A 16,275-nucleotide genomic window follows, 5' to 3' on the forward strand; every position below is an offset into this window, starting at 1 on the left:
GGCTGCACATAGCGATATAGCTATATCGCTATGTGCAGTGCAAATGAATGGGGAGAAGTGTATTACGCTGATTGGTCAGCGTCATACACTCTGTACAACTCCCACTTGGCCAAAAAGTAAAACACGCCCAGTTGTCCATTGAGAAACTCATTAGCATAAAGCTAATATAGGTCATAACTCAAAAATTATCGTTTTTCTAAATCTACATTACGGCGCCGATCACATCATGTACAATATAGGCCACTTGTTTAAATGTATTTGCTTGTAAAACAGATAGTAATACCACACAAAATAGTTACTAGTTAACATTTCCCGTATGTCTACTTTGCTTGTATTGTTTTTTGAACATCCTTTTACTTTTCTAGGATGTTACAAAGCTTAGACCTTTAGCAGCAATTTCTCACATTTTCAAGAAAATGAAAAAATAGCCTTGTGAAAGAGACCAGTTCAGTTGTGAAGTGGCTTTGAGGGCCTTATATATTAGAAAGTCCCCATCAATCACCCCATTTTAAAAACTAGACCCCACAAAGCATTCAAAACAGCATTCAGAAAGTTTCTTAACCCTTGAGGTGTTTCACAGGAATTAAAGCAAAGTAGAGGGGAAATTAACCATTTTTATTTTTTTTCCAAAATTCATTGGTAATACATTTTTTTTTTCTTTAACACAAAGTTTTACCAGAGAAATTAAACTCAATATTTATTGCCCAGATTCCGCAGTTTTTAGAAATATCCCACATGTGGCCCTAGTGTGCTACTGGACTGAAGCGCAGGCTTCAGAAGCAAAGGGGCACCTACAGGCTTTTGGTGCCACCTTTTTTTAGAATATATTTTAGGCACCATGTCCGGTTTGAAGAGGTCTTGTGGTGCCAAAACAGTGGAAACCCCCTCAAAAGTGACCCCATTTTGTAAACTACACCCCTGAAGAAATGTATCTAGGGGTATAGTTAGCATTTTGACCCCACAGTTTCTTTACTAAACTCATTGGAATTAGTCTGTAAAAATGAGGAATAAATGAAAAAAGCACATCAACATTTGTAAAGCAATTTCTCCCGATTATGGCAATACCCCATATGTGGTAATAAACTGCTGTTTGGACCCACAGCAGGGCTCACACGGGAAAGAGCGCCATTTGGGTTTTGGAGAGCAGATTTTGCTGGAATGGTTTTCAGTGCCATGTCATGTTTGCAACGCCCTCCTGGGATCAAAACCGTGCACACACCCCATGTTGGAAACTACACCCCTCAAGGAAAATTTCTAGGGGTATAGTTAGCATTTTGACCCCACTGTTTTTTAGCTGAATTTATTGGAATTAGGCCATAAAAATGAAAATCTACATTCTTTCCACTAAAATGTTGAATATTTTTAATTTTCACAAGGAATAAAGGTGAAAAAACACCCCAACAATTGTAAAGCAAGTTCTCCCAAGTATGGTAATACCCTATATCTGATCATAAACTGCTGTTTGGACACGCCTCAGGGCTCAGAATGGCAGGAGTGCTACTTGGCATGCAGATTTTGCTTCATTGTTTTTTGGGCGTCATGTCGCATTTGCAGAGCCCCTGATGTACCTACACAGTAGAGACCCCTGAGAAGTGAGTCAATTTTGGAAACTATACCCCTCAGGGCATTCATCTGGGGGTGTAGTGAGCATTTTAATCCCACAGGTGTTTCATAGATTTTGTTATAATTAGGCAGTGAAAATTAAAAATTAAATTTTTCCCAAAAATATGTAGTTTTACTCCCATTTTTTTATTCTCACAAGGGGTAATAGCAGAAAAGATACCCCACAATTTGTTACCCAATTTCTCCCGAGTACGGCAATACCCCATGTGTGGCCCTAATCTGCTGTTTGGGCACATGGCAGAGCTGAAAATAGAAGGAGCGCCATTTGGCTTTTAGAGCGCAGATTTTTCTGGACTGGTGGATTTTCCATAGGTATATGCCATTTTAGTGCACAATATGTTGTGCCACTGAAGACAAATACCTCAAACGGTTAAGCGGGTTTTCCCAGGTATGGCGATGTCATATATGTGCAAGTAAACTGCTGTTTGGGCACGTTGTAGGGAGGGAGCGCAATTTGGCTTTTGGAGCGCAGATTTTGCTTGGTAATCGTTCTGTTTGGGGTATTGCTGGTATTTCAGTTCATAAATGTGGGGGCATATGTAAGCTGTGCGGAGTACATCCGGGTATATGTAAGCTGTGCGGAGTACATCGGGTCATAATAAGAGGGTATAATAATGCGGTAAATGAATAATAATTCATAGATGTGTGGCCAGTGTCGCACTGATAAATGGGGCCAGATGTTATCCGCTTTTTGGACACTGCACATTTTGCATCACCATATTCCGAGAGACAGAACTTTTTTATTTTTTCTCCACCGGATCTGTGTGAGGGCTTTTTTGTTGCGGGACAATCTGTAGTTTTCTTTGGTACCATTTTGGGGTACATGCAATTTTTTTAATTTATTTTTTTGCCAATCAAGGTGACCAAAAACCAGCAATTCTGACAATGTTTTTTATATTTTTTTCTTATGGAGTTCACCGCGCACTATAAATGATATATTTACTTTATTCTGTAGGTCGATACGATTACGCGATACCATATGTATATAGTTTTTTTTATGTTTTGCAGCGTTTACACAATAAAATCACTTGTTTCAAATTATTTATTTTTTGTGTCGCCATATGCTGAGAGCCATAACTTTTTTATTTTTCCGTCAAAAAAGCTGTGGGAGGTCTTATTTTTTGCGTGATGGGTTGTAGTTTTTATTGAGCTCCGTGCAACTTATAGATCACTTTATTTATTCTGTTTTGTGAGGGGTAGTGACCAAAAAACTGTTTTTTATTTTATTTTTTCATGTTCACTGTGCGGGTAAAATAGCGTGATATTTTTATTGCTTGGGTCGTTACGGACGCGGTGATACCAAATATGTGTACTTTTTTTTTATGTTTCCTATTTTTTCCTAGAATAAATGACCTATTATGGGAAAAAAGGCGGTTATTGTTTTTTTAACTTGAAACTTTTTTTTTTTTTCCATTTTTACAACATTTTTATTAACTTTTTTTTTTTACTTTTTTGTCCCACTATGGGACTTGAAGGCATGAAGACCTAATCGCTATTATAATACACTGCACTACCTACATAGTGCAGTGTATTAGAGCTGTCAGCTATTCACTGACAGCAAGCCTATTAAGCTTCGCCTCCCGGTGGGGCATAATAGGCTTCTATGCTAGGAGGCCATTGTTCGGCCTCCGGTTGCCATAGAAACCATCGGCGACCCCCTCCTCCCGCGGTACCCGATGATTGCCATCAGCAACCATCGGGTACGATCTAACCCCTTAGATGAAGCGAGCGGTTTTGATCGCTTCATCTAAGGGGTTAACCGGCCGGATCGGAGCCTGGCTCCAATCCTTGCTGTTACAGCTAGATAGTTCAGATTCTGAGCCTGCGCCATTTTCTTGGCCCTGATTGCAAGCTTTTTAGGCCCCGTCTCCGGGTGTGGCCTGAAAGGCTTTCGTAGTTGGCAGACCGGAGGCCATTGTTAGGCCTCCAGTTGCCATGGCAACCATTGGCATCCCCGATACTACGTCTCAGGGGTGACGACAGACTAGAAACCACCTAGATGCAGCAATTTGCTTTTGATCGCTGCATCTAAGGGGTTAATCGGCCGGATCGGAGGCTAGCTCCGGTTCTGGCCGTTACAGCGGGGTATATTACAGCCGACACCCGGCGGTGATGGTGCAGGCTCAGCTTCTGAACCAGCTCCATAAACATGATCTACAGTTACGTAGGGATGCGCTAACACACTAGCGCCCATCATGTAACTGTACATGATTTTGCGGAAAGGGGTTAACCGCTTCCCGACCGCCCACAGTAAATTCACGTCGGCACTGCACAGAGCCCAGCAAGTGCCGATGTGAATTCACGGTGGATGTTAAAAGCGAGATCCAGGTGTCTCAGAATAGCGCTGACACCAGGATCTCGCTGCTGTCACCTGCCTCTGGTCCCAGAGACATGATAGGGACCTGATAATTCAGATTCCGAACATGTGATGGTCATGATAACCAATCATGAGCATCGCATTGAAAGTTTGTTGTAGTAATAAACTTTCCGTCGTAACCTACTCTGTCTCTCCTCTGCTGTTCTATCAGAGAGCAAACAGAGGAGAGACAGTGCCTCTAGTCCCGGAGACATGATCGGGACCTGATTGGTTCAGGTCCCGTTCATGTGATGGTCATGATAACCAATCATGGCCATCGCAGGGAAAGTTTGTTGTAGCAACAAACTTTCCCATGTAACCTACACTGTCTCCCCTCTGCTGTTCTATCAGAGAGCAAACAGAGGAGAGACAGTGCCTCTGGTCCTGGAGACATGATCGGGACCTGATTGGTTCAGGTCCTGGTCATGGTAACAAATCATGGCCATCGCAGGGAAAGTTTGTTGCAGCAACAAACTTTCCCTGGGACCAAGTATATATAAACACTGTCTCTCCCCTGCTGCTCTGTCAGAGAGCAAACAGAGGAGAGACCGTGTGAGATCTGTGAGAATCACCGTATAAGACACAGTGAAAAAACACCACATAACAAATTCCCCAATCCCATTAATCTGCCTTGTTAGGTAGGATATAGGGTTAGGGTATAGTGCTAGGTTTTAGTATTAGGGTAGTTAGTAATAATAATTATTAGGGTATAGTTAGGAATAATTTAGGGTGACGGTTAGGGTAGTGTGTTATATTCGTAATCAGTTTGATAGGAAGTGCTGTGCCAGTCAATTAATTTGTTGTGGCAATTAATTTGTTCTAATTAAATTAACGAACTTCATACCATTTACGTTTATATACCTTTATGTAGAAAAATATAAACGTAATAAAATGGCCCGTCAATTTTATTCTGCAGAGGTAGCGTATGCCCTTTTATGCTCCGACAGTGAAGATAGTGTCTTGCCAGATGGCGAAGACTATTTTGAGGGTTTTGCTGTTAGCGAAAGTGACAGCTCTGAGTCTAGCGGTTATTCTGGTTTATCATCAAAAAATAGAAGGACCAGTAGAGGACAGGTAGAGAGGGCTGTTGGAGAAACATCTCCAAATCAGGGCACGATGCCCAGTACAAGTGACATGCCTCATTTTAGCGAAGAGGCGCATGCCAACCTACAAGAGAGTTTGCCACTAGATGTAGCATTTATGAGATGGGAGGCTTCGAATTCTGGTGCGCCGTTCATCCCTGACTTTAATGCCACCCCAGGTACAAGTGTGGAGGTGGAAGGTTTTGGTCCAATTAATTTTTTTTACTTATTTCTAACAAATGATTTGCTGGAACATATTGGTTTCCAAACTAATTTATATGCTTCCCAATTCATCTCTCAGAATCCCCGTTCCTATTATGCCAGGCAAAATTCATGGAGGCCAACAGATATTGATGAAATGAAGAAATTTATAGGCCTCACATTTGCCATGGGGCTTGTCGAAAAACCGAGCATTCGATCATACTGGTCCACCCGTCCCGTTCTAACCACCCCTGCCTTTTCTGCCATTCTTCCTAGAGCCCGTTATGAAATGCTCATGAGATTTTGGCATTTCAACGATAACAGTCAGTGCCTCCCTAGAAGTGCCCCAGATTATGACCGACTCTACAAAATCAGGCCCATCATCAAAGCGTTGTCAGACACATTTTTATTACTTTACACCCCCACGCAAAACATTTACATTGATGAGTCCCTAGTAAAATTCAAAGGGAGACTGCCCTTCAAACAATTCATTCCATCTAAAAGAGCAAGGTTTGGAATAAAGCTCTATAAAATGTGCGAGAGCTCAACAGGGTACACATCAGCTTTTTGCATTTATGAGGGAAAAGATAGCCAACTAAACCCACCAGGATGCTCCTCCTATCTAGGGACAAGTGGAAAAATTGTTTGGGAGCTTATTACCCCATTTCTAGAAAAGGGCCATAACCTGTATGTGGACAACTACTAGACAAGCATACCCCCTTTTAAAAGTTTGGTCGAACAGATCACAGGGGCTTGTGGGACCATTCGTAAAAACCGCCAGGGTTTTCCACAATTATTGGTGAATGAAAAGTACAAAAAGGGTCAATCAGGCGGTGTTCACAGCGGAGAGCTGCTTGCCCTAAAATACAAAGACAAAAAGGATATTTTTATCCTCCGCTCGATCCACATTGATGCAACAATGGATGTTGTAGAACGAGGTTCTACTACCCAAAAGCAAAAGCCTGTGTCAATCATACAACTCGTTTGTGTTATACAAAAAGGCAGGAAATTCAAATACTTTTCTAGATTACCAGGAAATGGTCATTGAAGATCTTGTTTTAGCAAATGTTTTAGCAAAGAAGATGTCGTGTATGTACCAAGAAAGGAATGAGGTGTGATACCCGTTATTATTGGCCAGATTGCCCATCACTCCCAGCCTTGTGTCTCATTGACTGCTTTAAAATTTTACACACAGAGCCACGTTTTTAAACTCTTTATTCATTTGTCCCATTTTAGACATTCAAGAATATAATTTAGTTTATCTTTAGTGTGCCAAAATTTTCTTGGATATTTTTGTTCTTGCCATTCTTGTCAAAAACCCATCTTCATAAATGAACCACCAGCCAAAGTATGCCCAAAAATAAAAATGTACCTAAAGGGGTTGTCTGATGAAAAGAAAAACTATTTAGCCTTTTGCTTTTGTGAAATAAATAAACTTTCTAATATACTCTATTTTTAAAACCTGCACGGGTTGCAGGTTTTAGTCCCCATTGTGTGGACCCAGAAGTGTGGAGCTGCGATTCTTGCTGGGATGCGTCAACACAATCTACGGGAGAAGGAGCATCCCCCTCCTCTCTGTGTGTTGATAATGTGGATGAAGGGGCTGGCTGGCTGCCTGCCTGGCTCAATTCATCAGCTATCCAGCCCTTTCCCCCTTAAAGGAACAGTGTCATCACAAATATTTTATTTATATGTTAAAGATGTTAGTGCCTTAATATAAACGTTTATTTTCATTTGTGTGTTTGTGTTTTACAGTTTCTTTTTTTCACACTTTTTTTTCCCTATGGGGGCTGCCATTTTTTGTTCCATTTCTGTGTGTGTCGATTAACGACACACACAGACATGGAATAAGGCAGCCACAGTCCCATAGGGACTGCGAACGGCTCCCGTCCCATTGACTGCCGTGTACGGCGTCTGTGTGGGAACTGCGCATGCGCCGCTCCCACACAGTCCTATTCGAAATTGGCGCCGTCCGGCGCCATTTTCCTGTGGACCGGAAGTCGCGGCCGGACAGTAATATTACTACTTCCGGTCGCGGCTTCCGGACAAGTGCACATGGAACAGCGGCAGCAAAGGGAGCGGACGGGCCGCGGCGGCAGGAGCAGGTAAGCGATTTCAATGTATGTTAGTGTTTGTGTGTGTTTACTACTGCATGTAAACCTACTACACTGTGGGTTACCTCAAAAAATGGCGACGCACAGTGTAGCAGGTTAAACCTTTCAAACCCCTCGTTTATCCCGGCACTAGCCAGGATAAAGGAGGGGGGGATGCTGAGCGCTCACTAGAGCGATAGCTTTTAACCCAATGTTGCAATGCTGCAATTTTGGGAACTAGCTCCAAACAGCTCCATCTAGTGACCAAAAATGGGTAGTATTATAAATTTGAAAAAATTTATAATATTTCCTGACTCGCGAAAAAAATAAAAAAAATTTGAACAATGTTTTATCACCCACACACTAAATGTTTAAATTTTAAAAAAAAAACATGTTTTTGGGGCGACACCATGCCTTTAAGGCTGAGCTGATGAATTGAGCCAGGCAGCTAGCCCTTTTATACGTGTGATCGACAAACAGAGAGGAGAGGAACTCCTAAAGTCTGTATCGAAGCGTGGCAGCAAGAACGGCCGGGTCTATGCAATGGGGAATGAAAACCTGCAATCCATGCTGGTTTTAAAAATTAAGTATATTAGAAAGTTTCTTTATTTCAAAAAAGCAAAGTAATGTATTGTTAAAATGCAAGCTGAAAGCCAAAATGCACACAGTCCACTCGAGGCCCTGAAAAATGTCCAAGCAGTCGGTAATGTAAACATATAAGGTAACTACACAGTCCTTGAGGGTAAACTTTCCAAAATATGGTTACTTTCAGGGAGTTTCCACTGGGGCTAAGGGGCTTTGCAAATGCGACATGGCCTATGCACACCATTTCAGATAAATTGGAGCTTCAAAAGCCAAATGACGCTCCTTCCCTTTTGGGCCCTGCCGTGTGTCGAAACAGCAGTAAATGACTGCATATGGGGTTTAACTATACTCCGAAGATATTTCTTTACAAATATTGGAGTGCTTTTTCTCCTTTAGTCCCTATGGAAATTAAAAAAAATGTTCAAAACCTATATTTTATCGAAGAAAATGTAGATTTTCATTTTCACTAATTCCAATAATTTATGCCAAAAAATTCTAGGGTCTAAATGCTAACTATACCCCTAGATCAATTTCTTGAGGAGTGTAGTTTCCCAAATAGGGTCATTTTTTAGGGGTTTCCACTGTTTTGGCCCCTCAATGGTGACATGGCCTCAGCAAACAATTCCAGCTAAATTTGAGCTCCAAAAGCCAAATGGTGCTCCTTCCCTTCAAAGCCCTGCTGTGGGTTCAAAGCGCAGTTTCTGACCACATATGGGGTATTTCTGTGCTCAGGAGAGTTTGCTTTACAAATGTTTGGGTGCTTTTTCTCCTTTATCTATTGTGAATATGGAATAATCTGAGGTAAAACTTAATTTTACTTGAAAAAAAACGTAGATTTTAATTTCCATGACCTAATTACACTAAATTCAGCAAAAATCTGTGGGGTCAAAATGCTCACTATACCCCTCAATATATTCCTTGAGGGGTGTAGTTTCCAAAATGGGGTCACTTTTGGGGGGTTTCCACTGTTTTGGTCCCTCCAGTCCATTGCAAACGCGACATAGCACTGAAAACCATTCCAGCAAAATCTGCGCTCCAAAATCCAAATGGTGCTCCTACCCTTCTGAGCCCTGCCGTGGGTCTACACAGCAGTTTATTACCACATATGGGGTATTGCCGTAATCAGGGGAAATTGCTTTATAAATGTTGGGGTGCTTTTTCTCATTTATTCCTTGTAAAAAATAGAAAATTCTATGTTTTTTTCAGGAAAAATTTTTTTTTTCATTTTTACAGGCTAATTCAAATAAATGTAGCAAAAAAACTGTGGGGTCAAAATGCTAACTATAGCTCTAGATACATTCCTTGAGGTGTGTAGTTTCCAAAATCGGGTCACTTTTGGGGGATTGCCACTGTTTTGGCACCACAAGACCTCTTTACACCTGATATGGTACCTAAAATATATTCTAATAAAAAGGAGGCCCCAAAATCCTCTAGCTGCTCTTTGCTTCTGAGGTTGGTGTTTCAGTCCATTACCACACTAGGACCACATGTGGGATATTTATAAAAACTGCAGACTCTGGGCAATAAATATTGAGTTGCGTTTCTCTGGTAAAACTTTCTGTGTTACAGAAAAAAATGTATTACAAATGAATTTCAGCAAAAAAAATAAAATTTGTAAATTTCACCTTTACATTGCTTTAATTCCTGTGAAACGCCTGAAAGGTTAAAACACTTTCTAAATGCTGTTTTAAATACTTCGAGGGGTGCAGTTTTTAAAATAAAGTGTTTTTTAAGGTTTTCAAATATATGGGCCCCTCAAAACCACTTGAGAATTGAACTGGTCCCTGAAAAAAAAGCCTTTTGAAATTTTCTTGAAAATGTGAGAAATTGCTGCTAAAGTTCTAAGCCTTGTAACGTCCTAGAAAAAAAAAGAACGTTCAAAAAACAATGCAAACATAAAGTAGACATATGGGAAATGTTAAATAGTAACTATTTTGGGTGGCATTACTATCTGTTTTACAAGCAGATACATTTACATTTAGAAAAATCATATTTTTTGAAAATTTTCGCCAAATTTTGGCGTTTTTCACAAATAAATATTAAATTTATCGACCAATTTTTTTCACTAACATAAAGTACAATATGTCACGAGAAAACAATCTCGGAATCGCTTGGATAGGTATAAGCATTCCAGAGTTATTACCACATAAAATGACACGTCAGATTTGAAAAAATAGGGCTGGTCCTGAAGGCCAAAATGAGCTTGGTCCTAAAAGGGTTAAGGATTCTATCATGACTGGTTCTGTTCCAGAGGACTGGCATATAGCAAATGTGGTGCCATTATTCAAAAAGGGGTAAAAAAAAAAAAAAGTGAGAATGGAAATTATAGACCTGTAAGTTTAACCTCCATTGTGGGTAAAATATTTGAGTGTTTTCTAAGAGATGCTATTCTCGAGAATCTCAATGCAAATAAACTGTTAATGCAGCATCAGCATTACTTTATGAGGGATCGTTCCTGTCAAACCAATCTGATCAGCTTCTATGAGGAGGTAAGTCTTAGACATGACCTGGGTAAATCTGTGGATGTGGTGTATCTAGACTTTTCAAAGGCGTTTGATACTGTGTGGCATGAAAGGTGGGTTTATAAAATGAAAATGCTGGGGCTGGGGCTGGGACTGGGGAAAAATATGTGTAATTGGGTCAACAACTGGCTCAGTGATAGAAAACAGAGGGTGGTTATTAATGGTACATCCTCAGAGTTGGTCGCAGTTACCAGTGGGGTTCCATAGGAGTCAATATTGGGCCTTCTTCTTTTTAATATGTTTAAAGAAATGACCTTGTAGAGGGTTTACAGAGTATAATTTCTAATTTCAGTATTTGCAGATGATACTAAGCTCTGTAAAGTTATCAACACAGAGGAGGATCATGTAATACTACAGAGGCATATGGTGAATCTGGAGGTTTGGGCAGAGAAATGGCAAATTAAGTTTAATGTGGATAAATGTAAGGTTATGCACTTGGGCTGAGGAAACAAATTTTACAATTATGCATTAAATGGTAAAACACTGGGTAAAACTACTACTGAAAAAGATTTGGGGATATTGGTGGACAGTACATTGACCTTTAGCAACCAGTGCCAGGCAGCTGCTGCCAAGGCAAAGAAAATCATGGGATGCATCAATAGGGACATAGATGGCTAATGATGAGAACATAGTTTTGCCTCTATACAAATCACTAGTCAGACCACATATGGAATATTGTATACAATTGTGGGCACCTGTGTATAAGAAAGACATGGCTGAACTAGAAAGGGTGCAAAGAAGGGTGACCAAGGTAATTAAGGGAATGGGAGAATTGCAGTACTAAGGAAGGTTATCAAACTTCAGTTTAGAAAAAAGACGGCTTAGGGGCGATGTAATTACAATGTACAAATATATAATTGGACAGTACAGAGATCTTTCTAATAATCTTTTTACACCTAGGCCTGTAACAATGACATGGGAGCATCCTCTACATCTAGAGGAGAAAAGGTTTCATCATCACAGATGGGCATTCTTTACTGTAAGAGCAGTGAGACTATGGAACTCTCTGCCACAGGATGTTGTGGTGGTTGATTCTTTGAACAAGTTCATGAAGGGCCTTGATGCCTTTCTTAAAAAATATAATATTACAGGTTATGAGTACTAGATTCTGGACGTTGATCCAGGGATTTATGCTGATTTCCATATTTGGAGTCAGGGATGAATTATTCTCCTAATGAGGCAATTGGCATCAACCTAATGGGTGTTTTGACCTACCTCTAGATTAACACAGTAGAATTATAGGTTAGACTTGATGGACCTGTGTCTTTTTTCAACCTTATCAACCATGTAACTATGTAATCCTCACAGGAATTGTCCAATTAAATTAAACACCGCTTATATTAAAATACCTGTTTCAGTACACCAGTATAGGAGCGGTTTGCTGTGTCTCCCTGACCATTCCCCATGTAATGTCTAAACACACGCTGGTGATATTCAAAGATGGGGCCCGCAGCACTTCCTTTGCAGAGGTAAGCACTGACCGAGCTATGCTGACCTTGTTTTAGTTGCGGCGTTTGTGAATATTCCATGTGTTCGGCAGTGAATCTCTCTAGCATGAATTCTGAGCTATGCTACTGGTATTTTGTGATGCATATATAGGTCCTTCTAAATGAATTAGAATATAATCAAAAAGTTAATTTATTTCTGTAATTCAATTCAAGAAGTGAAACCCATATATTATATAGATTCATTACGCACAGAGTGATCTATCTCCAGCATTTTTTTTTTTAATGTCAAAGATTATGGCTAACAGTTAATGAAAACACAAAATTTAGTGTCTCAGAAAATTTGAATATTGGGTAAAAGTTGAAGATTGTAGACTCATGGTGTCACACTCTAATCACCTAATCAACACAAAACACCTGCAAAGGTTTCCTAAGCCTTTAAATGGTCCAACAGTCTGGTTCGGTAGGCTACACAATCATGGTGAAGACTGCTGACTTGACAGTTGTCCACAAGGAGGGTAAATCCACAAAAAGACATTGCTAAAGAAGCTGGCTGTTTACAGAGTGCTGTATCCAAGCATATGAATGGAAAGTTGAGAGGAAGGAAAAAGTGTGGTAGAAAAAGGTGCACAAGCAACAGGGATAACTGCAGTCTTAAAAGGATGGTCAAGAAAAGGCCATTCAAGAATCTGGGGGAGATTCACATGGAGTGGACTGCGGCTGGAGTCAATGCTTCAAGTTCTACCATACGCAGACGTATCCAGGACATGGGCTACAACTGTCGCATTCCCTGTGTCAAACCACTCATGACCCAGAGACAACGTCAGAAGCATCTTACCTGGGGTAAGGAGAAATAGGACTGGTCTGTTGCTCAGTGGTCCAAAGTCCTGTTTTCAGATTAAGTAAATTTTGCATTTCAATCAAGGTTCCAGAGTCTAGAGGAAGAGTGGAGAGGCATCAATCCAATTTACTTGCGGTACCGTGTGAAGTTTCCACAGTCAGTGATGATTTGGGGAGCCATGTCATCTGCTGTTGTTGGTCCACTGTGTTATATCAAGTCCAAAGTCAATGCAGCCGTCTACCAGGAAATTTTAGAGCACCTTATGCTTCCCCCTGCTGACAAGCTTTATGAAGATGCTCATTACATTTTCCAGCAGGACTTGGCACCTGCCCTCACTGCCAAAAGTAATAATACCTTATTTAATAACCATAGTATCACTGTGCTTGATTGGCCAGCAAAACTCGCCTGACCTAAACCACATAGAGAATCTATTGTATATTGTCAAGAGGAAGATGAGAGACACCAGACCCAACAATGCAGACGAGCTGAAGGCCGCTATCAAAGCAACCTGGGCTTCCATAACACCTCAGCAGTGCCACAGGCTGATCGCCACCATGCCACGCCACATTGATGCAGTAATTCATGCAGAAGGAGCCCCGACCAAGTATTGAGGGCATATACTGTACGTACTTTTCAGTATGCCCACATTTCGGTATGAAAAATCATTTTTGAAATTGAGCTTATATAATATTCTAATTTTCTGAGAGACTAAATTTTGGGGTTTCATTAATTGTTATCCATAATCTTCAACATTAAAACAAAAAAAATTATGGAAATAGATCACTCTGTGTGTAATGAATCAATATAATATAAGAGTTTCACTTTTTGAATTGAATTACTGAAATAAATAAAATTTTTGATGATATTCTAATTCATTGAGAAGGACCTGTATGCCTTGTCTACTTTCTGTGCCTTTTTTTCGGGCTACTTTATTAAGTTTGCTGACTCCTTCCCTAGATGTCTAGTTAATCAGAGGAGTTACCTAGGAGGAAAGAGCCTGTTAGCAGAACTAGAAAGACCAGGCATAGAGAGCTCACCATCTGGCAACAGCCCTTGCGAGATGAGTATATGCAGGATGTCTGTGTTAAAGGTAATGTGTTGCTAGAAAAACATTTTCCACAGGACGTCGCCGGACGTCGCCGTTCCCACACAGATGGCGTACAGCATAGTGGATGGAACGGGCCCCGTTCGCATTCACTATGGGACTGTAGCTGCCGTATTCCATGTCTGTATGTGTCGTTAATCGACACATACAGAAATGGAAAAAAAAATGGCAGCCCCCATAGGGAAGAAAAAGTGAAAAAATAAAACACAAACACACAAATAAATTAAAAAATGTTTAATAACACACTAAAGTCAAATTGATGTAAAAAATTTTTTTTTCGTGACACTGGTTCTTTAACTGCACTGCTTTGGAGGAGTCGCCTTTAGCTTGCGAAGCAAAGTCCTTTTTTGCATGGTGAAGTGGTGACATCTAGTGGTCAATCCGCTAAATCAGTCCCTAAACCTGCAGAGTACTCTATATCAGGAAGAAAGAGCTACCTGTCCTGTTATTGCAGAGTATTCCATGGCTACTTCTAGCAATTCTGACTCAGATGATGATGATATTTTTCTTGTTAGGAAAGATCAAGTATCTATGCCGATTAAAGCAGTGAAATCTACCATATAATTTCACAATGCAGAACTTCCTATACAAGGTAGAAGAGGTAGTTTTTTATTTTCCATAGAAGTAGGGTAAAGTTTTGCCCACCCATCCCATTCTGGAAACTATGCTTACTAAACAGTGGGCGACTCCATACAAGAAGCCTAATTTCAGGAGAAGTTTCAAGTCCATCACCGACTTGATAAAAATTATTGTGTTTACTGGGATTCTCCTGCAAAAATGTACTTGGCCATGGCTAAGTTGTCTAAAGGTGTAGTGTTGCCAGAGCACTCACGGTCTGGTTAAGTCAGCCAGGGGCGTAGCTGGGGGGGGGGGGTACAGGTGGGGCATGAGCCCCGGGCGCAACCAGGAGGTTGCAAAACAGCTGATCGCTGCTGACAGGCACCCTGTATGCTGGACGGTTGCAACAGCGATTGTTAGGAGGAGCCAGGAGGTCATGCAGCGGCGTTCAGATTGGGGTCGGTGCCGGCCGGGAATGGACCAGTCCAGTCACCTGACCTGTCACCTGAACTCACGTCAGTGACATGAAGTCAAGTGACTCAAGTCAGGTGACTGTACTTGTCCACTCCCAGGCACCAACCCCAGTCAGAACGCCGCCGCATGACTAAGTACAAGGGGGAGGGGTGTTGTGTGCCACTTAGTACAAGAGGGGGTGTGGCACTAAGTACAAATGGGGCTCTGTGGCACTAAGTGCAAGAGGGGTCAGTGTTGCACTAGGTACAAGAGGGCTGTGGTACTAAGTACTAGGGGGCTGTGCTAGTAAGTACAAGGGGAGGCAGTGTGGCACTAAGTATAAGGGAGGTGTGGCACAAAGTACAAGGGGGGACAGTGGCAATATGTACAAGGGGGGTGTGACACTAAGCACAAGGGAGGGCTGTTCGCAATATCTACTAGGGGGGTCTGTGTGTGGCCAGTATTTACGCAACGTGTGAACTGACACTTACAGTTAGAGTAGTTAAACTATGGGATGCCCTATCCTAAGATGTAGGAATGGCAGATACTATGTCAGCATTTAACCGCTTCCCGACCTCCCACTATAAATCCACGTCGGCGCTTGTTGGGCTCTGTGCAGCGCCGACGTGAATTCACAGTGGGTGTTAACAGTGCGATCGAGTGTCTCAGAGTAGCGCTGACACCCGGATCGCGCTGTTTACACCGGCCTCTGGTGCCGGAGACATGATCCGGACCTGATTGGTTCAGGTCCCGATCATGTAATCGCCGGGAAATTTTTTTGCAGCAACTGGTGCTGCCGTTGGTTGTCATGGCAAAACCGGAGGCCATACAACGGCCTCCGTGTCTGCCATACAAAACCGGAGGCCATGCAATGGCGTCCGTGTCTGCCATGCACGGAAGCCTATCAGGACAAGGCGGAGGTTGGTCCTGATAGGCTTCCTGTCAGTGTGACCCTCAGAGTCACACTGATAGTTTACATTATACCTAGGTAGTGTAATGTGTTATAGCAGCTATCAGTGCTGCAGGTCTTCAAGTAAAACAAGTAAAGAGTAAAAAAAAAAAAAAAAAAAGTTGTACAAATGTTTTATAAAAGTGTAAAAATAAGTTATAAGTTACAAAACCCAAAAATGCTTTTTTTTTCCTATGTCTTTTATTATAGGAAAAAAATGAAACTGCTAAAAAAAAGTACACATATTTGGTATCACCGCGTTTGTAACGAGCCAAACTATAAAACTATAATATTATTTTTCCCTCACGGTGAACACCGCAAAAAAATAAAATAAAAAACAATGCCAGAATCACTATTTTTTTGGTCACCACCCCTCCCAAAATATAGAATAAAAAGTAGCATGTACCCCAAAATAGTACCAATAAAAACTACAACTGGTCCCACAAAAATGCGCAAATGCCA

The sequence above is a fragment of the Rhinoderma darwinii genome, chromosome 10 (genome assembly GCF_050947455.1).
Source record: "Rhinoderma darwinii isolate aRhiDar2 chromosome 10, aRhiDar2.hap1, whole genome shotgun sequence".
Taxonomy (NCBI): domain Eukaryota; kingdom Metazoa; phylum Chordata; class Amphibia; order Anura; family Rhinodermatidae; genus Rhinoderma; species Rhinoderma darwinii.